The 13,753-nt window shown below is 49.6% G+C and overlaps 1 protein-coding gene across 1 annotated transcript in view; it reads left to right on the forward strand.

Annotated features, from left to right (window-relative positions):
- PWWP2B (PWWP domain containing 2B) overlaps positions 1–12,105 on the forward strand; it is a 93,950-nt gene extending 81,845 nt beyond the window's left edge. The window contains exons 4-5 of the transcript XR_008733867.1: positions 2,618–2,810; positions 3,451–12,105. The gene's annotated coding sequence lies outside the window, so the exon portion shown is untranslated. The remainder of the gene's footprint in view (positions 1–2,617; positions 2,811–3,450) is intronic.
- Positions 12,106–13,753: the final 1,648 nt, after the last annotated feature.

Raw genomic sequence — 13,753 nt, forward strand, 5'->3', positions numbered from 1 at the left:
TGCAGAGGGCAGTTAATCACAGCAGTTGTTTTTCTAGCTGAACCAGTAATAACTCACAGCTCAGAGCATTCCCTGGACGCGCAGGCAGGAGAAGGCTGGGTGCCCCTGTGAGACAGCCTGTGGCAACGGGCACTTGTGATGCTCCACTGAGGCCGTGTCCCCTTCCCCTGGTCCTTGCTGCACCACAGGAATCAAGCTCTCCTGTGCTCCAGCAGAATTAAGTTGTCCAAATAATTTTTGTTTAACCTTGTCATTGTTCAGTATTTTGTCCCTCAGTCCCACCGGCACTGACGCCCTTGGCAATCCGCCCTGCCACGGCCCCCCTGGCCACTCTGGGCTGGGGATGGAGCGGGGCAGCGAAGGCTTCCTCTGTGCCAGCCCGGGCTTCTCCCTGCACGAGGGCATTTTCCTCGGGACATCAGTCACTGCTTTTGGGCCTGGTTTTCTTGCCGCTTCAGTGCGTGGTGATGAATCAAGCCCAAGCAGACAAAGCCTGTATTAATTTTGCTGCAGTCTGGTGCATTAATACACTAATTATTAACTATTATAAATCCTTTTTATGAGATTCTGAGCAATAACATCTCCTGTTCTAAAAATATACCAGGAAGGTAAGGAAGCACAAAAACATAAGTGCCAAAGCTATTTTAATTTCCTAATACATTTCATGCTAATAATTCACAAGAAAACTGCTTGATGTGGGTATTAAGCAATTAAATTGCAGCTGCAGGCTGAAATTTTCAAATTAGGTAACATTTTACCCCAAATGGCTGCTCTGTATTTGGAGCACAACCTGTGCTGTCTATTTTGGGGTTTGCGTTTCACTTGTAAAATTTAGATGTATATGCAAAGAGGGGCATTTTCGGTCTTGGCTATGTTGCAGCTGTGTCATTAAAGCACAGATAATCAGATTTGCATCTGCAGCTGAACTGAATGAGTCCAAGTGACAAGCAGGAACAGGGACGGGGGTCGCAGAAGCGGGGAGCCCCGCGGCGGGAGGGAGGGGTGGCATGCCATGCAGCTCCTGGGAAGCCGCAGTGTGCGTGCCTGCAGCACTGCAGCTGTGCTGGCAGGCAGGCACTGCTTAACGGTGTACTGGGGTTTCATATAAAACCAGCAATAATACCAGCAAACTGTTGGATCTAGTGGGAAATCAGGCAGTGACAGAAGCATTTTAAAAAACTTTAAAAAGAAATTTCTCAGGGGTGTGGGACAGGGTTAGCTAGAGCTGTTGCACACAAACCCTTGCTTTCTCCCCAGTAACTGAAACTGACCCCAAACAAACGAGCTGTTGGAAATCCCGCGGTGCTGTTAAATATGTGGATCTACTTTCAGCTGAAAGCTCAATATCCTTCTCAGCATTCCTAAAACAAGTCACTAATTCGAGCAAGGAATGAGAAAACGGCTACTCATTGCTTGACTGGAGGCTGAGGCTCGTAAACCTCAGGTACAGCCCGGCCAGGATGCCCAGACCCTGCAGAGAGGGTCGGGGCGAGGGGCGGCCCAGGGGTGGTCCCCGCAGCAGGGGTCCCCGCTGACCTCCGCAGCCCCGTACCGCACTGTACGGTCCCATCTTCTGGCAGAACCCCGTAACAGCAGGCAGGAAAGCTGCAGGGAAGCAGACTCCACTTTTCTGCTTTTATTTGCACCCAACGTTACTCCTTTGAAAAACATCAGTTTCTCAAAACTGAATTTTTGCAGAAAGGAAGGGGTGCTTTTGCTTCATCTTCTGAGTCAAAGATTTTGAGAAAGAACTTGCGAGCTGTAAAAAGATTTTTTTCTGGCCTTTTCTAGATTGAAAAACTCAGCTGATGCATTTTGCAATGATTTTTGGCTTGGGGAATTGCTTACAATAAAACAAACTGCAGCTGAAATCCAAGCGTGGGCCCCATCTCAGTACAGTGGGGCGATGGGGAAACCAGCCCCAGACCAAAGCACTTCCCTGGAGGGTCTCTGGGGGGTCCTGAGGGGCCCAAGGGCCCCCTCCACCTTGCCAGCACCGCAGGGACCAGCCGTGGTGCTGCAAAGCCCTGCCATGCTGAACACTTCCCTGAAGCATTGCTGCCAGTTTGAGGTTTTTGCTGCAGGTGTGTGGTGGGCAGCTCTGGCCAGGAGGTGACCGGCACCACTCCCCATGCTGGCCCTTGGCAGGGGAGGGCAAGCAGGACCCTAGGGGAGCTGTTTTGGATGTGGGTGTAGTGGTGGGCAGAAACTGGGTCTAGTTGGTTGTTAATGTACCACTCTCCTCCCATGTGCCTGTGTGCGGGAGTGACCATTTCATTCCCTAGATGCTATGGCTTGTAGGGAGAAGACATATATGTGTATTTTTGTTCCCCCATTCGGCATGAAACAAAAGCAGGTGTTTTAGGGAGCGTGCTGCTGGTGTTTCGAGGCCCCGCCAGCAGAAACACAGGCTGCCTACCTGCGGTGAAGGGGAAGGCACCTTCTTCCTGCCCATGTCGGCGCTGTAATATTTCCAAGGGAGCTACCACCACCCTGTAGAATTCCCTGTGTTCCCGCTAGGTATATTGGGTGAAGACCTTTTTGTGGCTGTGTCTGCTTTCATTCAGAAAACGTTGAGGCAAAGAGAACACCTGAGGGATTTTATCGTGTCTTGTAGGAGGGACTGGACTCCTTAACGTACTGCCTTGCTCACCAGCACGGCATGTTTCTGCATATCTGTCCCCGTCTCTGCGGGCAGCTGCACCCCAGCACATGGAGGGGGGTAATGGGAGGACCTCCTCCTGCCCCCCTGCACCGTCTCAGGCGAGGAGATGCACAAAGCCAAGAAGCTGCTGTCAGCAAACCATGGGGTGAGTAAGACTGAGCATCATTAGGTGGTCCTGCCTGCAGGAGGAATGGGGGCCAAAGACCCTGCAAGCAAGTGAGGTGCAGCTCCAACAGGAGACAGGGTGGGCTGGTGGGGCATGCTTCATCCCCTGCGGGCCACCCACCTTGTGCTGAAATGACAGACACCAAGCAGCGAAGGCACATCCTGGCTCAAGGGAAATTTTACATTCAGGCAAAACTTTGGAAGAAAGTTTTAACACTCGTTGAGTTTCCAAGTAGGAAATGCAGACTGCATTTCCTCTTGTCCTAGGAGGAAAGTCTCACAGGGGCTCCTGCCCTCATGGCTGTTAGAATTATTATACTTGAGTATAACAGGAGCTATTATCTGTGAAGACAGAGGCCAACCACGCAGCTGTCAAACACGGCATACCGGAGAACCACCAAACACCATCGCTGGAGCTGCTCACTTGGTGTGATTCCCCATGCATCAACCAGAGGCTGCCAGTAGCAGTGCTGCCCCTTGTTGACATCAGCTGGCTCTTTTACACCTTATCAAACATCATGTGCAATCTGTTGAATTAAAAAAAACCACCACAGACAAACATCAGAGCGTGCTGAGTGACTCTGTCTTGATGGCTCAGTACTTGCGGCTTTGATTTACAGGTTGTTTGGAGACCTACTGTTCCAAAGCAAAGCCCTTTGGCTGTCACCTGTTGGCAGTTACTAACTGGTGGCTCCTCTACAGCACACAGGATCAACTATTCAAAGCTTTACATGTTTGGTGAGTAATGTGCCAGAAGGACTGAACTAGAAATGATGCATTATTTTTTAAAAGCCATTGTCCCTCCCTCTAGTATTTCTTGGTGTGTGAAGCCAACAAGCTTTTCTATATAGAAGGAAAAAGTTGGGTCTAGAGGACGTTGGCAAGGAGCCCCTCTGCAGCAAGAGGCACAAAGCGTGCTGCCGGAGCTGCCACCCGTGCTGCGTGGATGCGAACACGCAACGTACGATGCTACATTTTCATAGTCTAGGATAAATGGTGAAGAGCTTTTAAAAGCACAGAAGAGTGTGTGCACAGAAGGAAGTCGTGATATTTAGATAAGCACACCTTGACCTTTATTGCTGCTGGCAAAGCAGCCTGGTTTTGTCTGCTTGCCAGCTCTGCAGGCAGTGCCGAGCCCTCCAGGCTGGTAGCCCAGAAGCGCCTGCCCTTGCCATGGGCACAGCAGGGGGCTTGTGCCAGCTGGCCCTTTACCCTTCAAAACACATGTTAAATATTGGGGCAGGTGGTGCTCTACCCACCCACTGGCTGCTTTTGCAGGGCGACAAGTATGCAAAGGACGGGGCTGCTCCCCATGGCATGTGGTGGTGGGATGGGGCTTCCTCTGGAGCTGCTGAACAGCTCTGCTAGCTGGGCAGATCCATCTTTTCTAGCAGAGAGATGGAAAAAAAGAAGAGCACAAGGCACTCTGGGCTTTCAATATTTTAAGGCCTGTTTTCATAATCCTAGAATAGCCTTTTTGCTTGTAATAAAGCACAATGATTGCTTCACAGCGCCCAAAATAATCTGTTTCCTACTCCACATCCTAGAACTGTGTAAGTAACTGAACCATGGAGCCCTGGAGGGATAAAGCTGTGCACAATGTGATGGGCTGGGGATAATGGTGCTCACCTGCATGCTTGGGGACATTTGCATACCTCTGGCGAGGGAAGCCCTCATAGTGAGCAGGTTCACCTGAGCTGCCTTCAAGGTTCTGCATTCCAGATGGCACCATGAAAACCAGTTTCTGGAAACTTGCTTTGTGGGCAGCACACCCTGGGTAACACCTGCTTTTCCTTGCTGCGTGCAGTCACTGTGGTGTTTCAGGGCAGTTGCTGCAGTGTCTCAGAGCGGGCGCTGCCCATGCAGCAGCCCCAGGAGCAGCTCACTCTGAGGATGCTCCACCAAGGCCTGCCAGCTGGGCAAATGCTTTTCATTGCTGCTTGGCTGGGTGTTCTTTTGCTGATTTGTCATAGGAGAGCCATAAAAATCACCGCTAACCTTCAATGATTATTTATAGTTATTTCTTCTCGAGAGTTAATACTATCATACATGCACAAGCATTTTCTTATTATCAAGCGTTTGAGAGAAAAAGAGTGGTTTGTGGTTGAAATGAATCACTGGTGTTATTCACAGAGCACTGATGTTAGAAGCAGAATCATTTCATTAACAAGCATGACTGGTAAGACATGATTGCTGCTTAAATTCTTAATAATTAAATCAAATATTTACCCCTTAACAGGGAACGGTGGTAAGTCCCACAGCAATGCACTGATTTAAAAGGCCAATACAAACATGAGTTATTTGTACCATAGTCTTTTATGAAGAGTTACAATGGCATCCACCTCAGGCCAATAGCTTTTCAGAAATTGGGACATAGTTATTTGTGACCTTTAAAATACAAGTTCCAGACTGTGGCTCATCCACCGGTCTTAAAAACATCATATTCCTCTCTCAGAGCACAACCAGAGGGTGGAAAGCTCTCAGAGAGGAGGGACTGAAAGGTTCCCCCTGTGTACCCAGCTTGAGCTGAAGGGATTTCATCAGTAGATTTTGCCTTTTTGATCTTGTGGACTTTTCAAATGATCTGCAAGCCCATACGACCGAACTCCGGCTGTTCTGCAAATCAGCTTCCACGAATTGCCGGTCCTTGCCCTTCGGTGGCAGCCAGCCCACAGCTGGCTCTGCCACCCGGGGGAAACATCTCTCGTTCTTCCCATAAGAAAGAGGCGAGGGGAGGCCCAGGGCGAGCCTGGCTGCCCCACGGCCAGGTGGGCTGCAGTCCCGCCAGAGAAGCCATTCCAACAGTGCGGTGCCCAGGCTGGCCGGTGCGGCCGTGGGCCCAGCAGAGCCTGGCACTGGGCAGGAGGTCCCGCTGCTGGGCCAGACTCCCGAAGCCATCCTGGGTTCCCTGCCTTGGGAAGGGCCAGCGGCACCCACAGCCGGAGCTGGGAGACTCGTGCGGCCAGGGCTGTTTGCTGGGAGGTGCCTGACTCAGCCTCCAACTGTCTTTTTAGAAGGAGAAAAAGGTAATGAAGATATTCAGGAAAACCTTTAACAAAAGGAAAAGCACCAGTGGATGTATAGCACAGAGGGATCCGTTTTCTGTAAGACACATCTCTTACAAGCGGAAATTTAAAAACCACGCAGTTACATTTTTCATCTGGAGATTTGATTACCAAGGACACAGAAAATGCATGTAAGGGGGTGGCCCCACGTAACATCCCAGCCCATGGCTGAGCCCACCACACAGTCTGTGTGGGCTGGTCCCTGTCTCACAAGCAGCAGGGACTAAGTTAAGGCCAGGAAGGAAAAGGTTTTATTTTTTTTTCTCTCAAACTGACCTCCTCAGCTTTGGTATTGGCCAGCCGAAACCTGCTGTTAAAACTGTGGGCTAGAAGAAGATGGGGACACCAAGATTTTTCCTCTTGATTTTATTACATGCAGATTGTCATTTCTGAGCCACAAGACAGCTGCAAATTTTGGGTAGGAAATTTGGGTGTTTTTTTCATGTCTACTGGTGTGTTTTGCTAGTGTAAATGTTTTTCAGCATGCTGTGCTGAAGACCATCAGGATGTAGAAATACCCTTTTTTCAGGAGCTAATTCTGGGCAGGGCCCTGGCACCCATGCCTTGCACGGCAGTGCAGCGGGCAGGACTGAAGGCAGTGACTGCTGGCAGGTGTGAGGCACTGGGCAGGACGCTGCCCCAGCTGAGCGCATCTCCAGCTGATGGCCCATGCCCAAACCCACGGGGAGCAGCTCCCAGCCCTGGGTAGGCTGCAGCCCGATGGGGTGAGTGAGCTCCCTCTCTACCAGTGGCTTGAAACTGGTGGGTAAGAAGGAGAAGCTCTTCTCTGACAGTGAATTGTTGCCTCCCCGCACATTGCGGGCTCCCCATCCCACCCAACACTCTGCCCGAGGAGCAGAGGGATGAGCCATTGCTGCTACATGGGTGCCACCCTGGGAAACGGGGACCGGTCGTGTGGTCTGCTTTGAAATTGTACGTATCAGCATAAATGGCAGCGTGGATTCTGCATCAGGGCCATTTCTGTCTGAGGACTAAATAAATGGTTCTAAAAATTTGAAGGTAATTTATAAAATAGGAAAATGGTTTATACAATGAAGCATATCACTCTGAAGCAAGAGAAAACATCAGCTTTGGAGCTGAAAACATTTTGTTCCTGGAGTTTAAACACTGTCAATGTATGGTACTTAGAGGGAGGTGAGATCAAGCTGCTGGGATGCAGGGAAAATGAAAAAAAAAAAAAAAAAGAAAAAGCCAAACAAAACCCCACCAACCACCCAACTTTCCTTTCTTTTGCTTTGTGTGCTTACAGAACTGCTGTGCTCCAGGCTCATAAGAGCTGTATGGTACCTCTGCCCCAGCATTTACCTGGGCTCTTGCTGCATCTTTCAGAGGAAGAATGAATACAGTTCTAAAATACAGCTTCACCCCTTTTGTTGAAATTTTGGCCTGTGCCTTGGCCACCTCTGCTCTGAACACTCTCAGGCTCCTGCCTGCTGGATGTCTGTGCCTGGATCTGGATCTGTGGCTGCCTGCGTGCCTCCTCCCTGCGCTGGGCTCCCTGTGTCTGCTGCACCTGGGGGTCCTGGGGCCAGCTGCAGGCTTGTGGCATGCCAGGCACCTCCCGGAGAGGGGTAGCTACAGGCAAAAGAGAGCCAAGAGCATCCCAGAGGAAATGCTCTGGAGGCAGTGCAGTGGGAGGTGAGGGGGTGAAGCGAGGAGGGTGACTTCATCCCTTGCTGTTCACAGGGGGAGCGGTGGGTCCCTGCTGCCCATCCCACCGTGGCTCCCACGGGGTCAGGGTCCTGCTCCCCAGGGAGCACAGCGCAGGCTGCCCATAAGCTGCACACCCAGGACCTGCGCTTTCCCAGCTGGCAACTGGGCTGCAGAGGGAAAAGCCAAGCTCTTGCTCGTAATGGGTCCCACTGCCCCCCTGCCTTGCCTCACAGCTCCGTACCCAGATGTCTGTCTGCCTCTCCGCTGGTACTGGCACATTCTGTCAGCACAGCCTGCAGCCAGCCCCAGGTACCAACAGAAAACCTGCACTGCTGGCTGGTAGCCTCAGTTCTCCCCAGATGCTGGCCAGGGCTGGATGCTCACAGAAGAGATGGTTTGCAAACTATAGATCCGTTCATTCCCTTTGGCAGAGCAATGCCTAAATCCCTTAGAAAAGCAAAATTCTCAACATATTTTTCCTGTCTATTTGTATTTTTTCACATCTAAAGTGCTGGTAACACATTCCACAGCAGCTGAGGGCGACTGGCCAGGCAAGAGATGGTTCATTGAATCAGAGTATCATCCCCTGCAGTCTGTTTCTCCTGGCCTCCTGAAAGCATGTGATGAAGCAAGATGCTTCTTAAGTCAGAACAGCAAAAGGCGCCTTCTGTCTCCAAGCAGACTAAATTTAGTGATGCCGCAGGCAGCAAGCATCCTCCTGCTTAAATAACGAATGGCTATTAGCACTGGGTGAAAGGGAAGAGGAGCACTTGGATCTGAGAGAGGACCGAGGTGGCACCATGCTACCCATCACATCTGCAGGATCTGCAGGAAGGCTCTGCTCAAGGCATGGAGATGCTCCACCTGCTCAGAGCAAGGGTCAGCTGGGGCTCCAGGTGAATCAGTCAGCAGCAATAATCTGTTAATCATTCAGCAGGTTTTAATAACTGTCATTACCCTTGGTACACTTTGCTGAAGGCTGGAGTTAATGAAGTTCCCAGAGAGAGAGAGAGAGAAAGCATAAACATTTCAAAAAACAGACAACACTGGCATATGGCTGTGATGCAGGGCTGTCCAGGAGGGGGAGGGGCCTGGCTGATCTTCAGCAGGGATCGGTGGCGAGCTGACCTCAGGGCATGTGGAGAGAGAGATGCTTGAGGGACCAGCACAGGGAGCAGGTGGGGGCTGGTGGCAATGGCTCCAGTGCTTGCCCACTTACTGCCCCGTGGGGAGGGGGAGAGCAAGGCACTGATGAGCTAAAGGCTGGGATTTGCCGTGGCTCTGCCTGAAGCTATTTTACTCGACCCTATAAGAAGGTTACCAACACGTGAAAAATGCTGCAACTGAAAGTGGTGCGTATAGCTCTGCATTTACCAACTCAACACTTTCTCTGTGCAAAAATTCATCAACGCTTCTGGAGTCTGCATCTAGTCTGAAACACCTCGTCTGGGCCTAAAGGTAAAACTGGATGTTACATGAGTGTCTTCATCACCGTTATATTGTTTGCTCTGGTCTATGAAGTAGGAACAGGAATAAGTCCCTCAGGAGAGCCCCCCTCTCTTCAGGCATCAGTCTGGCAGCCATGGGGTAGAGCAGGTAATTAAAAATTAGCTTCTGCAGGAGAATGAGAGGCTGAAAACCTGCTAATTATATATCTCCACCCCAACCCTGGTCTGAAGCCAAATTATGCTGTGCAGCTCAGGACAACCACTCTGTGCTGTACAGACCCCTTCCCTGCCCACATACCCACAGCTATGGTTATAATTGATGTGTCCCATTTTGGGAGAGCCAGAGAAACAAAAATAAACTTCAAAGCATTTGAGGGCAGGAATGGTGAAGTTTAAATATATAGTGGTTTCTGCTGCAAGGATTCTTCTGGGAAAGAGGCTGGCCTATTGCATGGGTGCATTTGTCCATGAGTGGCATGGCACGTGATCCCTCACTTTCTGATGACTGTGCCTTTGATTGTGTTCTTTTATGTTCCTCTGATGTGCAGGACTGCAGAGGTTTAGTGACATTCTATGTAGTATTTTGAATGAAAACAAGAAATGCAGCTGCATGCTTTTGTACAAGTTCAGCAGTCAGCCAAGGGCTTTTTTAGCTATAATAGCAGGCTTTAGGGTTAGACTCATGCTGGTTTCAAAAAGAAGCTTGCTGACCACACTAGCAGCACAGATGCTGGCACCAGCAGCTCCCAGGTGGTCAGAGAGCTGCCCGGTACCCAGCTGGCCAGGACACGGTGTGGGGCAGGGCAAGGCCCCCAGCCCCCGCCCTCGCCTGCCCTCCTGCAGGCACCCCCCTGCTGCTGCTGCCGGTCACCGCTGCTGGAGGGAGGTTGCCTGCTGGCCGCACCCGAGAGCTCCTCGTGGTCTGCTGGGGCTCTGGGTGCTGCCGTGTCCTTCAGAAAGCTGAGTCTGGGACCAGCTCCTGCCTCTGACCTTCATTCTAGCTTGATGAGGATTTTTTTGTTGTTTCAGATAAAACTTGTTCATCATGTGTGAATTAAAATACCATTCCCACCCTCTCCAGAGGTCCCACCACTGCCAGCTCAACTCAAATGTCTCAAAAATGCCTTCTTTGCAAACTGCTGTTACACGGTGTTGGAAAGACAGCCTGGTGTAAGGTCTGGAGCTAATTTTATCAACTCAGATTGCAGGAAAGACCTTGTGCCTGGAGAGGGTGAGCGGGTTTGCAAGGTGCAGTGTCTGAATCGGAGCAGCTTTCTTGTCCCCAGCTGCAGCAGCATAAGACAGGCTCTGTGCCCTGAGAGCCTGCCCCTACTCACATAAGTGCGATTCCTGTAATACCATTAATGATGCAACAGATGGAAATGGTCAATAATGTGAGCAGGCTACATTGTGCTGATCAGGGCACAGCCTTCCAGGAAGGTCTACTTGCACAAAAATGTGATTCATTAAAATAACACTGCCCATTTGAGACCAATATAGCAAGGAAAAATGCAGAGGCTGGCTGGCAAGGGTGCATACGCCGCCTGTGCACCACCCGATGTGTTACCCAGTGCTTCTGCCAAACAGACCAAGCAGCCAGGGGTAAGGAACACAAGCTGCTGGGGAAGGATGTGGGGAGGCTTGTTCCAATAGCTCAACAGATCTGAAAGAGAAGCAGCAGAAATCGGGGCTTGCTTACCTGCCACCTCGTATGCGGCTACTTGTCTGTATTTCAGGAGCTGGAGCGTTCCTGATGATGGCAAATCCCTCCCTGTAAAGCTGTGCAGATCACCTTTCTCCAGCTCATGCTCACTTTTTCAGAATAAGCCCTCGTGGTGCTTCCTAAGAGGCTGCAGTGATGTGCCACGGGGGCAGGAGCTGCTACCTGAAGCCAGCATCTGTACACCAAGCAAAGTGAAGAATAATCACTGCTTGTGTTAATTGTGAATACTAAAAAGGGCTCTACACGTGGTGAAAGCCTTCCTGATAGAAATAGCTCCATCTCACATGAGAGAAAATTAACTCATATTAAAATGTTAGGCTTGGGACTCAAAGCACCTGGACTAAACTGTTTTGCCAAAACCCTCACCTGTAATTTTAGATCACACAGTTATTTGATTGCCTCTGTTTCTCACATATAAAATAGGAATAAGACAATTTCCCCAGTTGCCATGCAGTCCTGGCTCTAGCAGCTCCAAGGCTCTGCAGAAGTTTTGGCTGTGAGCTTGGTGAGGGCAGGGGGTGTTTGCTGCGCACTTCTGTAACACGGTGCCAAACCCCAACTTTTGCTTCCCACTAATATAGCTCATAGTCAGCAAAAAGTAGCTGCAACCTGACCCTTCAAAGCCCCCGGTTTCTTCTCTCTACCATAGCATTCAGCTCTGAGTCAACCAGCTCCCAGCCAACTTCCAGCTCTTGGCTCCCTCCTGTTCATCAAAACATGACTTTCTTGTGGCTAACATGGCAATTACTTGCACATTAGAAAACAGTTTTGGGATGGAGCTACATGCCTTTAAGCCATGTTTTATACCATCATTGTTGACTCCCCCCATCGTAGAAAATAATTTATCGTGCTGTTGCATTGACTTTTCCTTTAATCTCCTCTCACAACCTATCAACTTGGAAACATCTAAAGAAAATCACCTCCAGTCTCTAGTAGATGCGATCTCTTCCATTCGTTACCATGTTATTTCTCACTTATGTGATTACAAAGTGCAGCTGCTTATCAGTAGTGCGTGGTAAAAAAGATGTGAATGTAAATGTCTCAGAATCTTTCTATGAGATGTGATCCTGTTCAAAACCAGTTTCTGGGTGAGATGCAGAATGATGGCAGAAATACAGATTTCTCACAAATGTATAGAGCGTGCACATTTCAGGGCTGCTGTACCATGCTGAAAGTTTTATACACCATGTACTGAAATAGCTGCAAATACAGCTTGAAAAAATAGACTTGCCAGAGCCTGTGAGTAACCTTCTGAATCAGGAGTAAAGTAGCTACTTCCCCAACTGTGATGTGATGTGTGTGTGTGTATATATATATATATATATAGTTTTATATACATAGCACTATAAGAGTCGATTGTGATTTATTGACATGGACTAATAAAACCCATTTTTTGGCCAGCAGAGCATGCAAGGCAGTTAGGGAAGCTGTAAAAGTAACTCCCATGAAATGAGACCCCATAAAGTACATTCTCCGAGCAAGCACGGAGCCGTTTCCCAGCGAAGCGTGCGTAATGGCTGTGGAGAGCCCGTGCTGGCCATCCAGGCTGCTGGCCGCCACGGCTAGGGAGGTGCAGGGCCATTGGGCTCAGGGGGACAGAGCTCTGCAGGGGGGAACGTGGGTGAAACCGGGCCAGGGCGGGTGGGGAGCTGGGCAACGGCGGGAGGGAGATGCGTGGTGGGAGGAGATGATGGGAGAAGAGCAGTCGCCTTCTTCACGGATCAGCTGCTCAAATCCAGCTTTTACCTCTTCACCCAAGAGGCAGCACTTGCATGGCAGAAGGGAAGCGGGGCAGCCCAGCGCTGGCTGGCTCAGTGCCGGGGCGCTGAGCTCGGGGCTCGGGTCGGTGCGTGCGGGAGCCCAGCACGGGTCAGTGCCCCACCATGACCATACTTCATTGACTCACAATGGTGTCATTTTTTTCTGTAAAATTTCCAGTAACGTTGCAACACATTCCACGGCATGCTGTTTGAGGTCATATCCTCTGCTGCTTGGTACTAAAACATCCCGATTGTATATTTCCACGACTAAGAGCAAAGCTATTTAGGAAAGGTTTTGATGCAGATGGGAAAAAGATCAGGAGCACGAGGAGGTTAGGTTTCAAAGCGGGAAGTATTCTTTAAAATACACATAGGTATGATTTGATGACAGTGCATGCTAAGCAACGTTCACAGGTACATCGGTATTGGAGCAGGACATCTTCAGTACACAAATAAAACTTTGGAAAAGGCCTCTGGCTTGAGATGCAACTCCAAATGGCGATAATTTAGAATCGTTTTCTTCTTAATAATGGTTTTCTAAAATCTATATGAAAGTGGGACTGGTACTCTGACTTCAGCAGAAAAAAGATCGAAAGAATAAACAGTTATTGCATTGCAGTTATTGGGCTGCACAAACCAGCCCACAATGAATCAGAATTGACAATAAAACCCTTTCCTACAGACACTTCAGTTTTTATGTTCTGGAGAGTAGGAATTTGTCCCCAGTTGCACACTCTCCTTTTGTGGCTGTAATAATTAGTTTTCCCCAAAACTAAAATCCCCAGTCAAAAGCAAAATTGCCCTTTCCCTCCAGCCTGGCATGGATGTGCTGCTGGGCATGCTTCTGGCAGAGCAGCTCCCAGCCACCCTCCGCAATAACTCAGTGCCCGTTGATCGCTTTCAGCCGCTGCCGCTGGCATCCTCCTAAAGTCCCGTTTAACCTGCAGCAGGGGGAGATGTTTTACTCTTGTGAGCAAAGATGTCCTTAGTTTTGTTTTGTTTTCTTTTGGGGCTGGAGACTAGAATATACTCAGAATGTGAGCAAGAAATTGAACTTTTCAGGTAGGTTTGGACTTTAAAGTTGGAGAAAAAAGGAAACAAATGCCATCTGAGGATGTTTGTGAGCTCATCATGTGAAAAAGGATCTTTCCACGTGTGTGGATGCTGAGGATGTAGCAGTCATCAGACTGGGAAGTGGTGGTCCAGCTAATCATTCTCTGCAGCTCCCGCCCCAAGGGAAGTGTTGGAGATGG

This window comes from Falco cherrug, chromosome 9, assembly GCF_023634085.1.
Source record: "Falco cherrug isolate bFalChe1 chromosome 9, bFalChe1.pri, whole genome shotgun sequence".
NCBI classification, from domain to species: Eukaryota; Metazoa; Chordata; class Aves; order Falconiformes; family Falconidae; genus Falco; species Falco cherrug.